This window comes from Scardinius erythrophthalmus (genome assembly GCF_964197995.2).
Source record: "Scardinius erythrophthalmus genome assembly, chromosome: 11".
Classification (NCBI taxonomy): domain Eukaryota; kingdom Metazoa; phylum Chordata; class Actinopteri; order Cypriniformes; family Leuciscidae; genus Scardinius; species Scardinius erythrophthalmus.
Window position 1 is genome coordinate 44,824,420 of NC_138231.1, and position 23,434 is coordinate 44,847,853.

Here is a 23,434-nt window from a genome sequence, read left to right on the forward strand (position 1 = left end):
GTGGGAGAAGGAAGGAAGACTGTATTATTTCTAGATTAAGACTGGGACATACAGGACTTAATTCAACAATGCAAATAATAGGAAAACATCCTACAGGATTATGTGAATGGTGTGGAATCAGGGAAACAGTGGAGCATGTACTTATTAAGTGTAATAAATATTCTGTGGAAAGAAGTAACATAATTGAAGAATTTCAGATGAAAGATAATCAACAATTAACATTAAAGATGATTTTAAACTCAGTAGAAGGGGGTAGGTTAATAAAGTTTTTAAGTAAAACAAATTTGATCTATAGAATATAGATAGGCTATTAGTATTTTTAGTATCAGTATCCCTCTCAGGAATATGATGGACTTTGGCTGTAGATGGAGGAGCTGAACACGCAGCAACATTGAAAGCAGGAGCCCTGATTGTTATGGGAGTTGTGATATATTGTCACAACGGTAATGCTCTTTTTAAGAATGCGAACCGCCAATAAGCCCAAAGAAGAAGAAGAAGAAGTGTTTGTTACGGAGTCCTTGTTATTCGTCACACCACTTTGAGGTCTGTTTTGCGCTCTGTCTTGCCTGTTCTTGTTTGGATTGCTTTATGGATTTTGACCCCTGCCTGGACTGTTTATGAATTACGGATTTCGCTATTAAATTACATACTGCACTATTGGATCTTCCTGTGTTTCCTTGAGTGTGGATCGTGACATTTGCATCTTCCTCTTTTTAATATAAAAAATAAAATAAAATGTTCTGTCTTGCCTTAAAACAGAAGACTGTGTGTAATGATTGTAGTCAGCTTAAAGGGAATTTGTTTTATAATACTGGATTGACTAAAATGGGAAGAAAAACTAAATAAATGTCAAGGTTCACATTTAATTCAGTATGATTTTTTCTTTTCTAGACCTATTAAACTACCGCAGTCAAATAAGAAAAGTAACAAAACCGTAAACTACTATCAAATCTATTGACATATCGCGAATCTTGAGGTACCGAAAGATTCCCAGACCTACAAAACATGGTAAAAAAATCAAAGATCATCTTCATGTTGATTATCAACATCAAGACCTTTGGTTAACATGTCTATATTGGAAGAAGAGAGAGTATTTTCTACTTTTTGTTATCACTAACTCATTTCATACGGTGTGATGATTGGATTTGCAGTATAAATATGTTATAATAGCTCATGAAAACAGCATCTACAAGCATGATAGGCTAATACAATTAGTTCAAGGTGTTTTATATGGAGTTTAATGTGCGTCACTGTGGGAGATCTCAAGGTATTTAAGCGTTCGGTTGAATCATACTCAGTTTGGTTTACATCTACACTAATGAACACATTTCTGTTGCTTAATAAAGACCATTTTAGAAACACATCTGCGTGCTGAAACGTTCATGTGTGTCGATCCCCGATCCTCTCTGAAGGCTGAGCTGTTCTCTAATAACACAGATGAGAGATAGTTGGCATGTTGCTTATAGATACTAGAATGTTTAAAGTGGACCATCAAAAGTGTTTCCAAATTACCAAACATAAATGTGAACTCTGATTATGATCATAAAGGTTTTAGAGCTCAGGGCACCAGTATAAACACTGGAGAAGGAATGCATAGAGGAAGTGATGTTTTTCCCACTCATCATCTCATGCCAACAGGCAGTTCTCCGTTCTCATCGTCAGATCCTCTGTCATTCTGCTAATGAATGCAGTTGCCATGTGTCCTATAGAGGTTCAGTGACAGAGGAAGATCCTCATCCTCATCACACAGACCCACACAGCATCTGCTGCAGAACACCCAGAAGATCTGCTCATCATGATCTGCTTCTTTATTCTGCTGTGAAGATGCTTTCAGCTGTCAGTCGGCATCTGATACTCTACAAACACAGGTCAGAAACACACACTGCACACCAGCGCTGACACTAATGCTCAGCAAACACAGGTCAGAAACACACACTGTGCTCCAGCGCTGACACTAATGCTCTACAAACACAGTCAACCAACATTACATTAATTTTCTCACTCATAAGTATCCTGCTCTGTCCTGTCTGTCGGTGTCAGTGTCCTCATTGCTTTGCGATTTTTCTGTGATATAAAAAAAGATAGAAATAAATACAGTACAACTAACCAAAATGTATATTCCTCATACATAATATTGATCAGTCAGTGTTTTTCAACTGCGGAAAGAGGTCAATAAAACAGCTGGAGAACATAACATTTACCTCAGGAAAGCCCTTTAATGACCATAATGTCATGAACCAGAATTGATCTTTCTCCTTTTTCTCTCTCTCACACGCTCACGCACACATTCACACACACACACTCGCTCTCTCAGAATTCGCGCTGATCTTTTCCACACCTGTTTTCTCTTTCCTCCTGACTTTCCTGCTACTTCTAGCTACCTTTCTCCCTGTTTCAGTGCCAGATTATTGTTGCTATTGCAAGGCTCGCCCTGTATTATCTAGCATAATTGATCTATATCTACTCAGCCATTCCTCTACTGGAGACCTGCCTCGTCTTGTCTTGTCCTGTCTCGTCTGCGTGTCTGCTTACATTGAGCTCTCCTGCTGCCTGTGGCCTTCGACTACACCTCAACCTGCCGTCCAGCAATTACTGGTCCAGAACTGAGTTTCGCTTGCTGATCGCTGCTCTCCAGCCCAGGCACTCGCGCTGTTTCCGTTTCTTTAAGCCAAGTCAAGAATATTTCTGTAACCAGTTCTGCGCCCGTCTGGCGGCTGACTGCCTTTGTTCTCTCTTCATTAAAACTCTGTTTGTACCTGCATTTGCTCTTGGTTCCTCTGTTCATCCTGACACATAATATAGGCTATGGCACGTTGAGCTATAGAGAGTATTTTGCTTAATATGTGTACTATATTACATATTTAGGCCTATTATATTTTTTACTTATATCATTAAATAAAGTTGTTATTGTAATAAAAAAACACATTTAATTTGATTTTTTTTATTATTATTGAGTGTATTTTATTATAGTTATTTTATTTTATATTTTATTTGAGTTAAAGGGCACCTATTATAATTCACTTTTACATGGTGTTTGAACATAAATGTGTGTTGGCAGTGTGTGTGAGCAAAACCACCCTAGAATGATAAAAATCCACCAAGTGCTTTTTTTACATCTCAATAAATCATAAGCGCTGTCTCAGAATGAGCTGTTCTAAGATTCTATGCAATGTGACGTAGAATTGCACAAGCCCCACCGATGTGGTTTGATTGACACTGTGGTTTTTGTATAGACGCCGCCCTCGGTGATCTGTACACCATCCACCATTGTTTCAACGACAGCCGGTAATGTCTGGTAAGAAATGTAGGTGTTCTGTTGTGGGATGTAAGAATGGACATACTAGTCTTCACTTACTTCCGACATCAGAGCCACTGAAAACGCAGTGGATGGATTTTATTTATGCCACTTAAACTTCCTAAATACGTTTATGTTTGACGAGAATGTCTCCCAAGCATTGTAGGTGTTGTGTGGCTGGATGTATAAATCCACATAGCTCTCTCTCTATTTACTCCTGAAATCTGAGGCAGCCGCTGAAGACGAGGTGGAATTATTTTGTTTTCAAAGAAAATACTCCCTCAACTCGAATCGAAATTCGTTTATGTACTAAAGCACTTCTTATACTGTGTTTACTCAGCTCTTATGGTGATTTTCTGGAGTAAAACTGACGCCTCATCTTTTGTGTGATGTACAATAAACTTTATTAAACTCATCAGTATATTTTTGATCATCATTCGGACCTGGTCCGAAACAGCAGACTTGTAGGCTATTAATAGGTACATACAAACAGATGACAAATACGTTATAACCGTAATTAAACTAAACTATACCTGTTCCATCTCTATACAGCACTCAGACTCTGTAGGCATTATTGTCCGACTCCGGGTCGAAATTAACACCGTTACTGAGAGTTTCTGATATTATCATCATTCCGTGAGATGAAATTGTCCTGAGAGACTGAGGGCCAATCTCATTTCTCTGTCTTACCCCTTCCCCTTCCCCTACCCCTTTGTCTGCGTCTTCCCCTTGCCCTTCGATACCGAGTGAAGGGGGGTAGGGGGAAGAACGTTTCTCTAAGAAATGAGACACCACTCGATTACCGTTTGCGTCATCTTCCCTTTCCGCTAGCTGGCTGCTGCTACGTCAACAGAGGCGATACGCGTTGACATAAACAAACGAAGATGCCGTCGTCTCGGGTTGTGATATCGATTGCCTGGTCTCCCTTTATCTTTGCACGCTTGTGTGCCATCAGTCAAAGACATTGTTTCATTGTATTTAACGGCGGCGCCGGCGACACCATAAGCAAAACATTAGCAAACGGCAAATAGCGCATAGCTGCTAGCTAGCGGTTAACTAGTGATTCAAAACAAAAACATTACAATTAAAACCGCTTGAACGTTTTATTAAAGGTATCATAAAACACGAGTGTCATTAAACTGCTGAAAATACATACATTTGTGCGACTCACTTCTGAGAAATTCCTACCCCTCTCTTTCAAGTGTGGTCCTCCGCAGACTTCGTTTCAAGGGCTATGTAGCCCTACGCCTTGGCCCTAGCCCTTAATCAAAATGAGAATTGGGACACCACTTCCACTCACATGAACGCGCAAAACCGAGGGGAAGGGGTAAGAGTAAGGGGTAAGACAGAGAAATGAGACGCAGCCTGAGCGTGAGCTCATGAAGCTCCGCCCCTTGTGTCGTGCAGCAGCAGCTTATTTGCATTTAAAGGGCTCACACTAAAACAACGCATTTTTCTGAGCACCAAAAAATGACAATTTAAACATGCTATAAAAAATGATCTGTTGGGTATTTTGAGCTAAAACATCACATACACACTCTGGGGACATCAGAGACTTATTTTACATCTTGTGAAAAGGGGCATAATAGGTGCCCTTTAAAATAAACTATTCCTGTTCTATGTCCATAAAGCATATATTCTCTGGCTCTGTGGGCATTATTGTCCGACTCCGAGTCGAAATGAACACCACTACTGAGAGTTTCTGTTTTGATATTATCAGATGAGATTGTCCCGGCTCTCAGCGCGAGCTTGTGAGGCTCCGCCCCCTGGGCCGGCAGCAGCAGTTAATTTGCTTTTAAAGGGAAACACACTAAAACGGCGTGTTTTTCTGAGCCCCAAAAAATGACAATTGTAACCTGCTGTAAAAAATTATCTGTTGGGTATTTTTAGCTAAAACTTAACATATGCAATCTGGGGACATCAGAGACATATTTTACATCTTGTGAAAAGGGGCAAAATAGGTGCCCTTTAAATAAAGACCCATCAACCAAGCACTTCACAAGTGTGCGTTCAGGATGACGACACTGAAACAGATCCTGGCACAGATTCATCCCGGGGACTGGTTCGCTTCAGCGGATTTAAAGGATGTGTACTTCCATATTCAAATAGCGACGCGCCACAGGCACTTCCTGAGATTTGCTTTTGAAGGCATGGCATACCGGTATTCAGTGCTCCCATTCGGGATAGCCCTAGCCCCCCGCACCTTTTCCAAGTGCGTGGACGCAGAGCTTTCTCCCCTCAGAATGAGTGGAATGCGCATTTTGAATTGTCTGGACGATTGGCTGATTTTAGCTCACTTAAGGGATGTGCTAATCAGTCACGTGGAAACGCTGCTTCGCCATCTGGATACACTGGGATTGCATGTGAATGTGCAGAAGTGCGAGTTTATTCCGAGTCAGACTATAACATATCTGGCCGTGTGTTTCGACTCGAGCCCACCTCTCCCAAGAGCACATAGAGACAATTTCATTGACTCTGCACCGTTTCAGACTGGGCAGGCCTGTTTCACTGAGGGAATCTCAGAGGCTTCTGGTGCTGATGGCGGCGGCTCTTCAGTGTGTCATCTGGGCCTTCTGCATATGCGGCCGCTGCAGTTTTGTCTGAAAACACAAGTCCTGCCGAGGGCGTGGTCTTCAGGTCACATGCGCATCCCGGTCACTCATATTTGTGTCAGCACTCTGAGACCGCGGTGCAACCCGATTATGTTCAGCCCAGGAGTGCCTTTGGGACTAGTGACACAACGCACCGTGATCTCGACAGATGCGTCGACCTCAGGCTTTGACATCACGTTGGCCGAAAGGCAAATGTTGCCCCCTCTGGTGGGACGATGGCAGTGCTGACTACGCCACCCCTTGGACAAGACTAATGAGAGCAAGGGGACTCTAGTTTATAAAGAAGCACACACAGGCTTGGTTTAGCAAAGTAAAATAATACAATCTTTATTTTATCTTAGTTAAAAATGAGTCGCTTTAGCTTGTCAATAAATAACACACAATGTTATTTTTTGACAATGTTATTTTTGTTTTGTTCAAACAAAAGAAAAAATCAAACAAAAGAAAAAAAAACACTAGCCGATGGCCAACATCAGTTCACTAACACAAAGCTTTTACAGCCCGCCGGCTAGTAAAAAAACAAAACAAACAAAACAAAACGGAAAAGTGTCTAAAATGCAGCACCTGCACATACATACACATTCAAACACATTTAAGAGAACAGCAGCCGACAATCGGATTGGCTGTAGCCTTTATAAAAAAAAGAAACGAGAGACTCAGTTGAGTGCTCTGTGCGCCTAAGATTCATAATCAGTTAGTCTATTTACATATAGCTATTAAACGCACGCGGACACACGCCGAACACACGCCGAACACAAGACCCATAAATTAAATACTGGTATGTCCTAACCAGACGTGAGCCGGGCGTGAGAATTACTGAGAGAGAAAAAATCCTCTACCATTACTTCTTTCAGCACGGACCATGAAGCACATAACTTTGTTACACGTTTTGCTTTTTACCAAACACATTATAATAAGAGCCATAACATACCTTTTTGCAGTCTAGCGATTGGGTGAGTAGACAGTGTTCCGGCGCTTCATGCATTCACCAGGGTCACCAAACGCTGGCGAACATAACAACGGAGCCTCATTACAACTAAAACAATAAGCAAGCAGGGATACGCTAAAACAGCTAGAATAAAAGTCTACCTTCTCTATGCTTGTCAGTCTAGGCATTCCAAACATGTTTCGGAAGTGTGCGCGCCCATACACAAACAGTGGCGCCGTTGGCAATCACTCTGTAACACCTTAGCCCATCAAGAAAACAATAAAACCTCCCTTAGAGCACTGAACCCAAGTAACCATTACAGTCATACAACAACAGATAGTTTGGACATACCTGCGCTACAAACAGAACCCCGGAACACTGCTGCACTCCAACACGTTAGCAGCTAGCTACAGGGTTGATTGATGCAAAATCAGGGAGGAGAGAGCGTCAGTGATCCTCGTGGCCCCGAACTGACCGAACCAGCCCTGGTTTGCGGACCTGAGAGAGTTAATGACGGCTCCCCCATGGCAAATCCCCCTCAAGAGGGACCTGCTGTCTCAGGCGAACGGCACGCCAGCCCCGAGCTGTGGAAGCTTCATGTGTGGCCGCTTCAGGGACCTTACATGAGTGGGACACACTTGCGGAGACGCACAAGCCTTCTACTAGGTGCCTTTACGCTCTAAAATGGGGAGTTTTTGCAAAATGTTGCCAGGACATCGATATCGACCCGGTGGTCTGTTCCACGTCAGATGTTTTGCGCTGTTTGCCATTCACGCTGAAGATGTATTTGGCCGCCATTGCTTCATTTCGTTTCCTGCAGTGTTGGGGGTAACGAGTTACAAAGTAACGAATTACAGTAACGATATTACTTTTTTGGGTAATGAAGTAAAGTAACGCATTACACTAAAAATATCAGTAACTACAATACTTTACTAGACTATAGGAACACCCTTTCCTGCGTTACCCAAGCCGTGTTTGCCTGCGTGTAAAGCTCTGATCTGTTTAAGTGGTGCGTGCATGCCTGTGTGTGTGTGTGCTTGCACTGTTGTCATAGAGATCGATTTGAGTGACGTAGCTGCTGGTGCGAAGGGGAGCGGGAAATGGAGGCGGAGACGGAGACAGGGGGTTTCGGCCAGTGACGATATTCACATTACTTTCAGTTTATTGCTCGAAAGGACTAAAATATTCGCGTGAAATGCACCGAACACCGGCGGCCCATTCGTTTTGCTTAATTGGCGGCGCTGGGTTAAGTAAGTGCGTGCCGGTGAAATGCATTAGTTAAAAAAAGCCTCATTTTTTTTTTCCTGATAGCTGACCGGCCCATACAACACCTTGATCCTTGGATCTTTTCTTGATTGACACTGGGCTGGTCCAATCACATCTTTAAACACCTCCCCCTTTGGGCTTTGAGCGAGCGTGCAGTGTGTCAGTGTCTGTTAAAATAGTCTGAGAGTTGGAGAAAAAATGCAAGGAATGTGCAGAGAAATAGCGTGAAAAATAGACACATGCCCTTCAAGCAGACGCTGTTAAATGTGTCAAAATGTTTTCTGCAGCTGCAGGACCTTCATCAGCTCCTGTGGCTGATGATGAGGATAGTGAGGAGGATCAGGACAGAGATGAGAAAGTGTAGAGTCTGCGGTAAGCAGAACTAACAGTTACTTTCAAAACACAGGCTATGTCATGAGTGTAGGAACCCATTACCCAGTAACGCATTATTTCCACATCTGCATAGTTGACGATTACCGTAATTTACTATAAATTTAATGAGACGCGTTTGTAAACCATGTTTTCCGCCAAAATAAAAGCTTGATGCAGTTTCCGTCAAAATAAAAGATCATGTGCTTATATCTCTTTCAAGTATAGAAATTAGTACAAAACTAATTATGAAAGTTTCCTTTATTTTTCAGTGCATTTGTTTTACAATAATATGTCTATTAGTGTGCTATTATTATTATGGCCAAAATGCCAGGGCCGATTTTTTTGTCCCAGTCCAGCCCTGATTATGTGTCTACCACCGCAGACATTTGTCCTTTATCCTGTTTGTGGATTTTGCAGTGAGGCATATTTCTTTGTGCAGACATGGATATTGTTCTTTCATATGGTTTTACATGCCATTTTGTATAGGCTACATTTATAAACACTATGCGGACAGGCTAAGTGATGATAGGGCTATGATGTTTGTCCGTATCTACACGGTAAATTAAGAAATGGGAAAGTAAAGTAATAAGTAGTGAAGTTACTTTTCTCATTACAATTTACAGAAGTAACTAGTAACTAGTAACTAATTACTTTTTTTGAGTAACTACCCCAACACTGGTTCCCTGGATGATGGGCAATCGATCGGTAAGCACACTCTGGTGGCCAGATTCAGGGGAGCGAGGAGATTGTGTGTGTAAATCACTCGGCCGCCTTTTGTCAGTCGGACCAGCTTTTTGTGTGCTTTGGTGGATGCACTAAGGGACGTGCTGTCTCAAAACAGGGACTTTCTGATAGAGTTTTGGTTCCTTGCCACTGTTGCCTTGGCTTTTGGCTTGCTTAGTTGGGGACATTTAATATTCAACAATATTGTTGATCTGCCTTACTTAAGGTGGACGATGACGCAATTTTCTTCTAGAAACAAACTTTGTTGTATTATTTTCATGTTTTCACTGTGAAGCTGCTTAGATACAATCTGTATTGTAAAAAGCGCTATATAAATAAAGGTGACTTGACTTTCTCCTAGCGGCGCTGCTATTGGCTGACTGTCTGTCAGTTCCATGGCTGGTGTAGCTTGACCCTGTTTCCCCGGGCTTATCTTCACTACTCTCACGGCGGGATTTAATACAGTTCCCGCAGCATTAGCTACACAATGTAGAGTTCCTGCTCTCGAAAGGGAACGTCTGCAGTTACTGTCGTAACCTCGGTTCCCTGAGAGTGGCGGGAACGAGACATTGCGTTAGCCGTCGTGTTCGCTGTTTGATCATCATTGCAAGCGTTCAGTCGTTATTCTGACGCAATTGTCGCGTCCGTGCATTCTACACTGCCCGCGAGCCTGTCAGTATTTGCATGCTTCACAACAATTGACCAGCTGTTCCAAGCTGGCGTTAGCCCATAAGATTTCAACTAAAGTGGAGAAGGGAGGAGTTCCCTCAGCGTCTCGTTCCCGCCTCTCAGGGAGCCGAGGTTACGATAGTAACTGGAAACGTTTCCTCAAATTTACAGGAAGTCATGGCTGGACAATGTCATGTTACTCGTCACCCTGGTAAATATGAATGGGAATATACTTCAGAGATATTTTACTCATAATAATTTCTAGTGGTGCCAATAATTGTGGCCAACATGCATTGGAGAAATATATATATTTTCGTATTGTGAATTTTCTCCCACTTTCAATTATTTTACATCAATGAAAGGCTAGAATTTTGTGATCAAAAGGATAAACAATGCAAATTTATTTTCCCAGCCGTGTTTGCTCATATTTATCAGTGTTAGTGGAAGGCAGTGTATGTGCTGATGATGGAGGAAGAGTTTATTAATGTGATACAGCTCATCCAGCTCCTGCTTCAGCTGTACTGTGGTAAACACAGGGTTTTATACTGAAATACAGCATGTGTTTCAGAGCCACAAGTGTTTAGAGAATTAGACTAACATTACAGATGTGTGCAGACATCACAAATCAAACCCGACTGAAGGGTTCAGTGTGAATGAATGAACTCAAATTACAACAGCCTGAACGGTAATAGAGACAGAGCCGTCGGGTTCAGACAGGGCTGGGAACAGATGTGTGATATACAGTGTGTGTGTGTGTGTGTGTGTGTGTGTGAGAACAAGACCTGCATGCAGTGTGTGTGTGTGTGTGTGTGTGTGTGTGTGTGTGTGTGTGTGTGTGTGTGTGAGTGAGTGTGTGTGAACGAGTCCTGCATGCAGTATGTGTGTGCTGTGTGTGCAGTGTGTGAACGCGTCCTGCAAGCAGTGTGAGTGTGTGTGAACGAGTCCTGTATGCAGTGTGTGTGTGTGTGTGTGTGTGTGTGTGTGTGTGTGTGTGATCGCGTCCTGCATGCAGTGTGTGCGTGCTGTGTGTGCAGTGTGTGAATGTGTGAACGCGTCCTGCAAGCAGTGTGTGTGTGTGAGTGTGTGTGAACGAGTCCTGCATGCAGTATGTGTGTGTGTGTGTGTGTGTGTGTGTGTGTGTGTGTGTGTGTGTGTGTGTGTGTGTGTGTGTGTGTGTGTGTGTGTGTGTGAGTGTGTGTGATCGCGTCCTGCATGCAGTGTGTGCTGTGTGTGCAGTGTGTGCTGTGTGAGTGTGTGTGAACGCGTCCTGCATGCAGATGAAGTGCTGCGACTGAGAGCTGAACACGAGCACAGATTAAGGTCACGAAACCTCACATTTACTGCTTTCCAGGAATGAAATTCTCAAATCTTCCTTATCCTGATCCGGCTATTATCACAGACGGAGAAATCCCAATAAGATACTTCCTGGATGTTCCTTTGTGGTTTGATATTATTGTTGGATCAGACAGCAATAATAGCATCTCTTCCGCTGCTATCTATCCTAGAGGAGCTCTCAGCTCTCGTGTGTGTGTGTGTGTGTGTGTGTGTGTGTGTGTGCGTGTGCGTGTGCGTGTGCGTGTGTGTGTGTGTGTGTGTGTTTCATCTAGCTATCATCATATAGAGACTGTGTCTGTTACCCGAATTTGGAAATCCAAAAAAACGTTTAAACCCATCTAAGGTTAAAAATGTAATTGATGTTCAACAAATAAAAAACAGCTATAATACAGATAGACGAGCAAATACTAAAGCTTGCTGAATATTCGATCTCTTACTCCAAAAGCACTCATTGTTAATGATATGATTTCAGATAATAACCTAGATGTGCTGTGTTTGACAGAAACCTGGCTAAAACCAAACGATTACATTACTTTAAATGAGTCCACCCCGCAAGATAACTGTTATAAACATGAGCCTCGTCTGAAACGCAAAGGGGGAGGAGTTGCTGTAATCTATAGTAATATTTTCAAAACCACTAAGAAATCAAGTTTTAAATATAATTCTTGTGTTGGTGCTTAATGTAAAAATATATAGTGTAAACGATAAATTACCTTTGAGATTTGTGCTGGCTACTGTATACAGGCCACCAGGGCACCATACAGACTTTATCAAAGAATTTGCAGACTTTCCATCAGAATTAATATTGACTACAGATAAAGTACTAATTGTTGGTGATTTTAATATACACATCGATAATGAAAAAGATGCATTGGGTTTGGCATTTAAAGACATTGTAAACTCTATTGGAGTTAGACAACACGTGTCAGGACCTACTCATCGTCGTAATCATACTCTAGATCTAATATTATCACATGGAATAAATGTTGATGCCGTTGAAATTCTGCAGCAGAGCGATGACATCTCAGATCATTATCTAGTCTCGTGTAAATTACATTTAGCCAAGGCTGCAAAGCCGACTCCGTGTTTCAAATATGTGAGACCTATCACTTCTGCTACTAAAGATTGCTACTTTTATCATCTGATCGTGGTTGTATCTCGCTATTAGTGTTACTCGATCTTAGTGCTGCATTTGACACCATTGACCACAACATTCTTTTAAATAGACTAGAAAACTCTGTTGGTATTAGTGGAATTGCACTAGCATGGTTTAAATCATACTTATCTGACCGTTATCAGTTTGTAGCAGTAAATGAAGAGATGTCTCATCGATCACAAGTTCAGTATGGCGTACCACAAGGCTCAGTACTAGGGCCGCTGCTGTTTACTCTGTATATGCTACCTTTAGGAGATATCATTAGGAAACATGGCATTAGCTTTCACTGTTATGCCGACGATACTCAGCTCTATATTTCTTCAAAACCTAACGAAACTTATCAATTCACTAAATTAACAGAATGCATAGCGGATATAAAAAATTGGATGACTCGTAATTTCCTACTTCTAAATTCTGAAAAAACAGAGATTCTAATTATTGGACAAAAAACTTCCTCACGTAATAACCTAGAATACCGTCTAACACTTGATGGCTGCTCTGTTAAGTCTTCGTCGTCGGTTAGGAACCTGGGTGTGCTCTTTGATACCAATCTTTCATTTGAAAGTCATGTGTCTAGTATCTGTAAAACCGCATTTTTCCATCTTAAAAATATATCTAAATTACGCAATATGCTCTCATTGACAAATGCGGAACAATTAGTTCATGCGTTCATGACCTCAAGGCTAGATTATTGTAATGCTCTACTGGGTGGTTGCCCTGCACGCTTAATAAACAAACTACAGCTGGTTCAAAACGCAGCAGCTCGAGTTCTTACCAGAACCAGGAAGTATGACCATATTAGCCCAGTTCTGTCAAAACTGCACTGGCTCCCTATTAAACATCGCATCAATCTTAAAATATTGCTGATTACTTACAAAGCACTAAATGGTTTAGCTCCGCAGTGCTTGAGCGAGCTCTTAACGCATTATAGTCCTTCACGTCTATTGCGATCTCAAAATTCTGGCCAGTTATTAATACCTAGAATATCAAAAATCGACTGCTGGCGGTAGATCCTTCTCCTATTTAGCACCAAAACTCTGGAACAGTCTTCCTACCATTGTCCGGGAAGCAGACACACTCTGTCAGTTCAAAGCTACACTAAAGACACATCTCTTTGACCTAGCTTTCACATAATACATTATAGACTTCTATAATTCAATGTTAGGCTGCATAGATTAGGTCAGCCGGAACCGGGAACACTTCCCATAAATCCTGATGTACTCGTTACATCATAAGAAGAATGGCATTTACGCTAATTTTAGTGTCTTTGTTTATCCCAAGGTTTTCCCGCAGCCTGCCGGATCCAGGCCGTATCCAGATCTGACGAAGGACCTTCGCCTGGACCGATGACAACGCAGTGCCGAAGTGCCAACTAGTCTCTCCCTATGGAGGATCCCACTACCACTCTACAGATAAAGCGTTGTCGGGAAAATTCAATTCGCGTACCTACCCCAAAGTGACAAATAAAATAAAATTCTGTATCAAAATTTATGAGGAAAGACAAGTACTTTGTTTAGGCTTGGTCTGTAGGGAATTCCAAACCTGCGTATATTCAAACGCACATAACTATAGAACCAGTTCTTAATGCGCATGTGAACGCCATCAGCGTTTCTCACAGGTTCGCGTTTAAAGTCTGTGTAGAGAGAATGGTGTCGTCTTGGCGGCCCCAAATTTAATAACAAATGATTGTTGCGACGGAACGGAAGCGAATCAATCAAAACTAACTTTAGCTGGAAAATAACTTTATTAAAGAACCGCTATAAAGCCAAAACAATCTCTGTTACCTTAAATTATATGTTTATCTCTGTGAAACAATCTACATTGTTAAAAGCGTTATATAAATGAAGATGACTTGACGTGTGTGTGTGTGTGTGTGTGTGTGTGTGTGTGTGTGTGTGTGTGTGTGTGTGTGTGTGTGTGTGTGTATGTAAGACACAGAGAGGAAAACACCTCTCGCACAGAGCTCAATATCCCACATCCTCACAGTCTCTGAACACTAGATCGCAGCGGTGACGGCTCGTGTGGACTGATAAACACAGCTCAGTCCATTACGATCAGCAGAGGAACTTTGTCTGTGTGTCCCAGAAAGAGAGAGACTCACACTCATCAGTTACACAGCACCTCTCTCGCTCCTACAGGTCTAATGCCAGCAGAAAACACCAGTGCTTGATGCAGGAGCACAATATGACGATTAAAATGTGTGGATGCAACTTTCCATAAATATGTGGACTCTATCCATATATTATATATATATATATATATATATATATATATATATATATATATATATGTTTGTAAAAAAAATTTTGCATCACAATAAGTGTATTGTGATTGTCAAACCATTTTAGTAACTAAACTGAATTTTATTAGGTTTAGTGACAACATGTTACAATGTTTACATGGTACAATTTCTGGTAAGCTACGCTTTTTTATTATTTCAATTAAATTAAATTATTGTGATTTGGTTTAATATTGACTCATTTCGATAAATATTAGGTAGGCTACACAAGATAGCCATTAATTTTTAGATAGTCAACTAACGTGCTATAGCCTTTATGGTCATTAAATGGCTTTCCTGAGGTAAATGTTATTTGACATATTGTTCTCAAGCTGTTTTATTGACCCCTTTGTTTGATTGATTGGTCGATATTATGTATGAGGAATATACACTTCGGTAAGTTGTACTGTATCTTTCAACATTGTTCATTCGTGTGTATTTACTATTAGCTAGAGATGATTGGGTCACGTGCCGCTAGGGATCTGTCGCGTCACATTTAGCGCCAAAATGGCATTTATTGGTTGAATTTCGTAATAAAAAATGACAGAATCTGAGAGCTGAGAATTTTTTCTATCATAACTAACCTGCTCTGTCTAGTCTGTCGGGCCGTGTCCTCTTTGCTTTGCAATTTATCTGTGCGTGAGAAAATGGATGTGTGGCGTGAGAGCGTGTGGAAAGTGTCAATTGCGTGAGTCTCACAGTAAATGCGCGAGAGTTGGCACACATATATACACACATATATATATATATATATACACACACACACCCACACACACACACAAACTTGTGTTCTAAGGAGAGATGTTGCTCAAATAATGGTTAATGATGAAGACTTGACTCCGACTCAAGGCTGGCCAAAATCTCACTAAATCACTTTAGAGTGAACTAACATGGCGGACGACGGGCACGAAGAAATGCTGATACTAGTGTTCGGACTGATATTCACAGAAAACTCACGGAGAAAAAACATAAAAAGGTTTGGATGAAGTGACGTTATGCTTCCGTCAGCTGGCTTTCTAATCGGGTCTCGTTTCGTTCCACGTGACAATCAGACCTCAGGGTTCCCCACACACAACAGCGTTTCTCAGTGTTAATATTCAACATGTTTGATATATTTATGCTTTATGATCAGTGACGTTCTTCCATCAGCTGGTCAGGAGAGAGATCTGGGCCGGGTTTCCCGATAACGATGTATCTTAGCTCTTAAGAGCGCTACATGCAAGGTTACGAACGCTCGCAGCAATTCCACGAGCGTTTCCCAAAAATGCACTTAACATGAACGCGCGAGAACGCGTTTTACATGCTACTTAAGAGTCTACTGACAAAATGTATGAACAAAAAACAAACAAGAAAAGATACCTTTCAAAAAAGATTAAATTAATGTAGGCCTAATTTTAGAGGAGATACAAAGCAACACAAAGATGTTATTTTTAACAGATTTGAAGGACACCATACAAATAAGGAAAACAAAACATCTGGGTGGACATTGCAAACTAACTGCAAAAAGATCAGGGTTTCAAAGATCAGGGAAGGTGGTCTGCAAGAAATGCCCAATACATGACTGTTTTTCGTGCACGTCAGCAAGTCATTGGCAGATTTTTTTTATTCATCCATATTTTGCCCAATCTTCGAAGCATATTTCCCACATTACTTCGTTCTTTTATGATTTTTTTTTGTTCATTCATTTAGATGTGTATTTTTTTCTTCCCTTTTTTATTATTTAATTTATACATTAATTTAAACAAAAAACAAGTACAATAAAGTGTACAATAAAAAAGTACAATCAAAACCTTATATTTGTACTCACTTTGCAGTGTAATCTGTTAAATCTAGATAAAAGTGTAATCTGCCGGTTGTCCTGCAGGGGACCTCGTAAATCTGTCTTCTTACGATGCACTTGGGGATTTACGATTACTCCAGAGCACTCGTAGTTCTACGAAGATTTTCAAGTGCTACTTAAGTTACGTTGCTTTTGGGAAACGTATCCCTGGCCTTTTGTGCTCTAAATAACGCACAGGATTTGAAGGATAAAAGGAAGAAAACCATAAGATTCTGACATTTTATTATAAAAATATTCTGTCATTGTTACATACTGATATTAGACAATTGTATTTATGGTTTTATAAATATGAAAGCTTTTCCTACATGAGGCCAGTGGAGAGTCTGTCTGCTGACCACTAATCTCTCTTTCTCTCACATCGTTATGCTTGCAATTATTATCAGTAATAATGGGGGAAAAATAAAATAATGTTTGATACATTAAGAAACATTTAAGAACACAGACACCTGATAGATAGCGACGTCCAGATAGTGATAGATAGCGATTCACTTGTATTGATCTGCTTGCAGCTGTTCTCCCTGTTAAGCTAAATTTGAAAAAAAAAGAAAAAAAGAAAAAAGATATTTTTATATATATATATATATTTATCACTGTTAAATAAAGAAAGAAAAAAGAGATTTGCAGCACATTGTGAGCACACAGTCCAACCTGGAAGCTGATTGGCCATTGAGACTGCACATGCCACACAGAACCAGGTGGGTGTATGTGTGTGTGATCATCAGCATGCAGAGGATCTTAGGCTGCGTCTACACCTGGCATTAACATGCAACCAAAGAATTTCAATAAATTGCTTCGATGATGAAGAATCAGATGTTTTGAGTTATGCCATGCGCCCTGAAGTGGACTGAAGCCTTTTCAAGTGTGGCCAGACACTGAGTCTGAGGCAAAGATCCAGTTCACTGGTTCAATGATCCAGTCAGAGCCGGCCTATAATTAACCGTTGATTAACCAGGATGAGCCAAGATCAATGCCGTGAAAAGTAACATTTTATGAAAATCATATTCAGGCCATAACTGTGGGTTATTTGTAAAGTAAATCTGTGTGGGATCCGTCTAAACCCATCGTATGAATGTGGACCTGTCATGGTCTGTACAGTGGGTCACAACAAATGATGCTGTTTTAAACTTTGTCATTTCAATTGAGAACATTCATATGTGACAAGAGCTGGACAATTGAGCCACAATGAGCACATAAAAAAAAAAATGAGTTACTGTTATTTTCACATTGTCTGTTAAAGCCCCTTCACAGGGATGATATGCTGGAATCAGACAGAAAGGACTGTCGATAGAATCAGCAAAATCCAAAACTAAATCACCTCTAGAAACCATCCCTTAAAATCCCTGGTAACAACACCAGATCAGGCACACACCGAGTCTAAACCAAACATCTATAGGAAAGTTTTCAGCTTTTTTTCAATGAAACCACAATTGTGAATTGTATTTCTGTGTATATTGGTCAGAGAATGTTTGTGCACGTGCTTCAGATCTGTCCGTCAGCGCGAGTAAGATCCATTTAAGATGAACAGAGAGGTCCTCCTCTCAGAAAACACACAAATAAAGAGACTTTAGATGTTTATCACTATTTGGAGCATTGGGATCACTAGACGAGGGCTTAATGAACTCCTCAAACTGAGGTAATTGAAAACCTCAAAATGGACATTTTTTACTTGTTTTTGCCTGTAGCTCATAATTATCCCCTTTGCATTCACACTCATTTTGTCAGTATGGGTCACATTTATAAACTGATTATACATTATTTCAAAACATGTTTTTAAATAAAAGGCGATATGATTCATGGATTAGAAAACATGCATTAGGCCTACATATTATGGTAGTACTACATTCAAATTATGTACAATTATGTTTTTATGATATCCATGTTCTCTAATCCAAGTCTTCCACATGTAGCTAACAGAAAACTGGTCTTGACTGGTCTAAAGCAGACATTCTGGACAGGACTGGTTCAGGACTGCTCTTCATAAGGGGAATATTAAAGAGCTAGCCGTCTATCAGAGAACAGAAAGCGTGGAAGGAAAGGATGTTTTGCTCCTTTCAGGGTCCAACTCCACATTAACTTCACATGAGCTGCTTCGAGGAGAGTAGAGTCGTTTAACCATACGCTTCTCTCTGTGCACGACACACATCTCACTGGCCCTGGAGACGCTAGGAATTCTAGGTCATGCGCATATTTACATTTCATAAAACAGTTATCAGGAGAAATGGAATAATCAAATACTTGGAGAACTTCAAATTTATAATTTATAAGAGTAACAGTAACTAATGGGATCTTAATAAAGAATTCCTTACATTTACAAAAAAAAAAATGAACAGGGGAGTGAATGTGTGTATTCCTGCAGAACATTGACCTTTGACCTTTTAACACTCCATCAATCAAACATGTGACCCCGCATCATCATCCACTGTAACGGCAGCATTCAGTGACTGAACCGACTCGAGCGCTGTGAGGAAAACACCAGCATGTTTCTGTTAAAGCGTTTCCCTTTATCTGTTTGTAGACAGAAAACAGCCCAGTATATAATGCAGAAGAGATCTCAACAGGAGAAGAGCGAGTGTGAGAAACAGCCCAGTATATAATGCAGAAGAGATCCTAACAGGAGAAGAGCGAGTGTGAGACGGTGTGAGGATCTGAACAGGAGAAGAGCGAGTGTGAGACGGTGTGAGGATCTGAACAGGAGAAGAGCGAGTGTGAGAAACAGCCCAGTATATAATGCACAAGAGATCTCAACAGGAGAAGAGCGAGTGTGAGATGCTGTGAGGATCTGAACAGGAGAAGAGCGAGTGTGAGAAACAGCCCAGTATATAATGCACAAGAGATCTCAACAGGAGAAGAGCGAGTGTGAGATGCTGTGAGGATCTGAACAGGAGAAGAGCGAGTGTGAGACGGTGTGAGGATCTGAACAGGAGAAGAGCGAGTGTGAGAAACAGCCCAGTATATAATGCACAAGAGATCTCAACAGGAGAAGAGCGAGTGTGAGATGCTGTGAGGATCTGAACAGGAGAAGAGCGAGTGTGAGAAACAGCCCAGTATATAATGCAGAAGAGATCCTAACAGGAGAAGAGCGAGTGTGAGATGCTGTGAGGATCTGAACAGGAGAAGAGCGAGTGTGAGAAACAGCCCAGTATATAATGCAGAAGAGATCCTAACAGGAGAAGAGCGAGTGTGAGATGCTGTGAGGATCTGAACAGGAGAAGAGCGAGTGTGAGAAACAGCCCAGTATATAATGCAGAAGAGATCTCAACAGGAGAAGAGCGAGTGTGAGATGCTGTGAGGATCTGAACAGGAGAAGAGCGAGTGTGAGAAACAGCCCAGTATATAATGCAGAAGAGATCCTAACAGGAGAAGAGCGAGTGTGAGACGGTGTGAGGATCTGAACAGGAGAAGAGCGAGAGTGAGAAACAGCCCAGTATATAATGCAGAAGAGATCCTAACAGGAGAAGAGCGAGTGTGAGATGCTGTGAGGATCTGAACAGGAGAAGAGCGAGTGTGAGAAACAGCCCAGTATATAATGCAGAAGAGATCTCAACAGGAGAAGAGCGAGTGTGAGAAACAGCCCAGTATATAATGCAGAAGAGATCCTAACAGGAGAAGAGCGAGTGTGAGACGGTGTGAGGATCTGAACAGGAGAAGAGCGAGTGTGAGAAACAGCCCAGTATATAATGCAGAAGAGATCTCAACAGGAGAAGAGCGAGTGTGAGATGCTGTGAGGATCTGAACAGGAGAAGAGTGAGTGTGAGAAACAGCCCAGTATATAATGCAGAAGAGATCCTAACAGGAGAAGAGCGAGTGTGAGACGGTGTGAGGATCTGAACAGGAGAAAAGCGAGTGTGAGAAACAGCCCAGTATATAATGCAGAAGAGATCTCAACAGGAGAAGAGCGAGTGTGAGACGGTGTGAGGATCTGAACAGGAGAAGAGCGAGTGTGAGAAACAGCCCAGTATATAATGCAGAAGAGATCTCAACAGGAGAAGAGCGAGTGTGAGACGGTGTGAGGATCTGAACAGGAGAAGAGCGAGTGTGAGAAACAGCCCAGTATATAATGCAGAAGAGATCTGAACAGGAGAAGAGCGAGTGTGAGACGGTGTGAGGATCTGAACAGGAGAAGAGCGAGTGTGAGACGGTGTGAGGATCTGAACAGGAGAAAAGCGAGTGTGAGAAACAGCCCAGTATATAATGCAGAAGAGATCCTAACAGGAGAAGAGCGAGTGTGAGACGGTGTGAGGATCTGAACAGGAGAAGAGCGAGAGTGAGAAACAGCCCAGTATATAATGCAGAAGAGATCCTAACAGGAGAAGAGCGAGTGTGAGATGCTGTGAGGATCTGAACAGGAGAAGAGCGAGTGTGAGAAACAGCCCAGTATATAATGCAGAAGAGATCTCAACAGGAGAAGAGCGAGTGTGAGAAACAGCCCAGTATATAATGCAGAAGAGATCCTAACAGGAGAAGAGCGAGTGTGAGACGGTGTGAGGATCTGAACAGGAGAAGAGCGAGTGTGAGAAACAGCCCAGTATATAATGCAGAAGAGATCTCAACAGGAGAAGAGCGAGTGTGAGATGCTGTGAGGATCTGAACAGGAGAAGAGTGAGTGTGAGAAACAGCCCAGTATATAATGCAGAAGAGATCCTAACAGGAGAAGAGCGAGTGTGAGACGGTGTGAGGATCTGAACAGGAGAAGAGTGAGTGTGAGAAACAGCCCAGTATATAATGCAGAAGAGATCCTAACAGGAGAAGAGCGAGTGTGAGACGGTGTGAGGATCTGAACAGGAGAAAAGCGAGTGTGAGAAACAGCCCAGTATATAATGCAGAAGAGATCTCAACAGGAGAAGAGCGAGTGTGAGACGGTGTGAGGATCTGAACAGGAGAAGAGCGAGTGTGAGAAACAGCCCAGTATATAATGCAGAAGAGATCTCAACAGGAGAAGAGCGAGTGTGAGACGGTGTGAGGATCTGAACAGGAGAAGAGCGAGTGTGAGAAACAGCCCAGTATATAATGCAGAAGAGATCTGAACAGGAGAAGAGCGAGTGTGAGACGGTGTGAGGATCTGAACAGGAGAAGAGCGAGTGTGAGACGGTGTGAGGATCTGAACAGGAGAAAAGCGAGTGTGAGAAACAGCCCAGTATATAATGCAGAAGAGATCCTAACAGGAGAAGAGCGAGTGTGAGACGGTGTGAGGATCTGAACAGGAGAAGAGCGAGTGTGAGACGGTGTGAGGATCTGAACAGGAGAAAAGCGAGTGTGAGAAACAGCCCAGTATATAATGCAGAAGAGATCTCAACAGGAGAAGAGCGAGTGTGAGACGGTGTGAGGATCTGAACAGGAGAAGAGCGAGTGTGAGAAACAGCCCAGTATATAATGCAGAAGAGATCTCAACAGGAGAAGAGCGAGTGTGAGATGCTGTGAGGATCTTAGCAGGAGAAGAGCGAGTGTGAGAAACAGCCCAGTATATAATGCAGAAGAGATCCTAACAGGAGAAGAGCGAGTGTGAGACGGTGTGAGGATCTGAACAGGAGAAGAGCGAGTGTGAGAAACAGCCCAGTATATAATGCAGAAGAGATCGCAACAGGAGAAGAGCGAGTGTGAGACGGTGTGAGGATCTGAACAGGAGAAGAGCGAGTGTGAGAAACAGCCCAGTATAAAATGCAGAAGAGATCTCAACAGGAGAAGAGCGAGTGTGAGACGGTGTGAGGATCTGAACAGGAGAAGAGCGAGTGTGAGAAACAGCCCAGTATATAATGCAGAAGAGATCTCAACAGGAGAAGAGCGAGTGTGAGACGGTGTGAGGATCTGAACAGGAGAAGAGCGAGTGTGAGAAACAGCCCAGTATATAATGCAGATGAGATCTCAACAGGAGAAGAGCGAGTGTGAGACGCTGTGAGGATCTGAACAGGAGAAGAGCGAGTGTGAGACGGTGTGAGGATCTGAACAGGAGAAGAGCGAGTGTGAGACGCTGTGAGGATCTGAACAGGAGAAGAGCGAGTGTGAGAAACAGCCCAGTATATAATGCAGAAGAGATCTCAACAGGAGAAGAGCGAGTGTGAGACGGTGTGAGGATCTTAGCAGGAGAAGAGCGAGTGTGAGACGCTGTGAGGATCTGAACAGGAGAAGAGCGAGTGTGAGAAACAGCCCAGTATATAATGCAGAAGAGATCTCAACAGGAGAAGAGCGAGTGTGAGACGCTGTGAGGATATCCTCACCATCGCTGGTTCTCTCGCAGTAATCTGCAGATCGAGCGGGTCATGTGACGTCTACACGTTCGTAATCCTCCTCCGTTTCATTTCCACCCACAGGAACTGCTGAAGATCAGCGCTCACGCACAAGACATGTTCCTGTTTAGGTTCTTCCCTCATTATTTTCCTGCTTTGAAGTGTAAGAGGATGTGAAGCACAGAGACTCAAGCTGAGGTTAGCATGGGTCCAGTGGGCTCCTGCTTCAGGAACTACACCAGAAGCTTGTTCCTCATGAAGGCCTTCAGAAGAGCATCACTGCAGGCTCGTGAAGGTCTACAGCTCTGTGGGATCCTGACTAAAAGTGCATGTGCGCCCGAAAGCCAAAAATCAAAGCATGCGTATGCCAGAACCTGCGCAAAATTCCCTTCATAAACCCCGTCAGCAGAAGATTGTGAACATGCGTCTCCTCCCAGAAATAACCATATATGAGCTTACAATGCCTCGTTTCACTATGCAGATCTCATCTGATTTGCACAGTCTGACCTTTTCTATTTCAGATACACAGCACAACAGCAACGTGACTGTCCCACGGAGACTTCTGAACCTGGCATTCTTCTGACTCTTACACCCTATCCTGAAACCTCGCTTGCACTGGAACCTTCAAGACATGTTCCTGTGCAGAATAGCACTTGGGTATCAGCATCTTCTGTGCCGTGGGAGAAACACATGGAGGTTTGAGAAGGTGTCCTGCACAGAAGAAACGACAGCTGCAGAT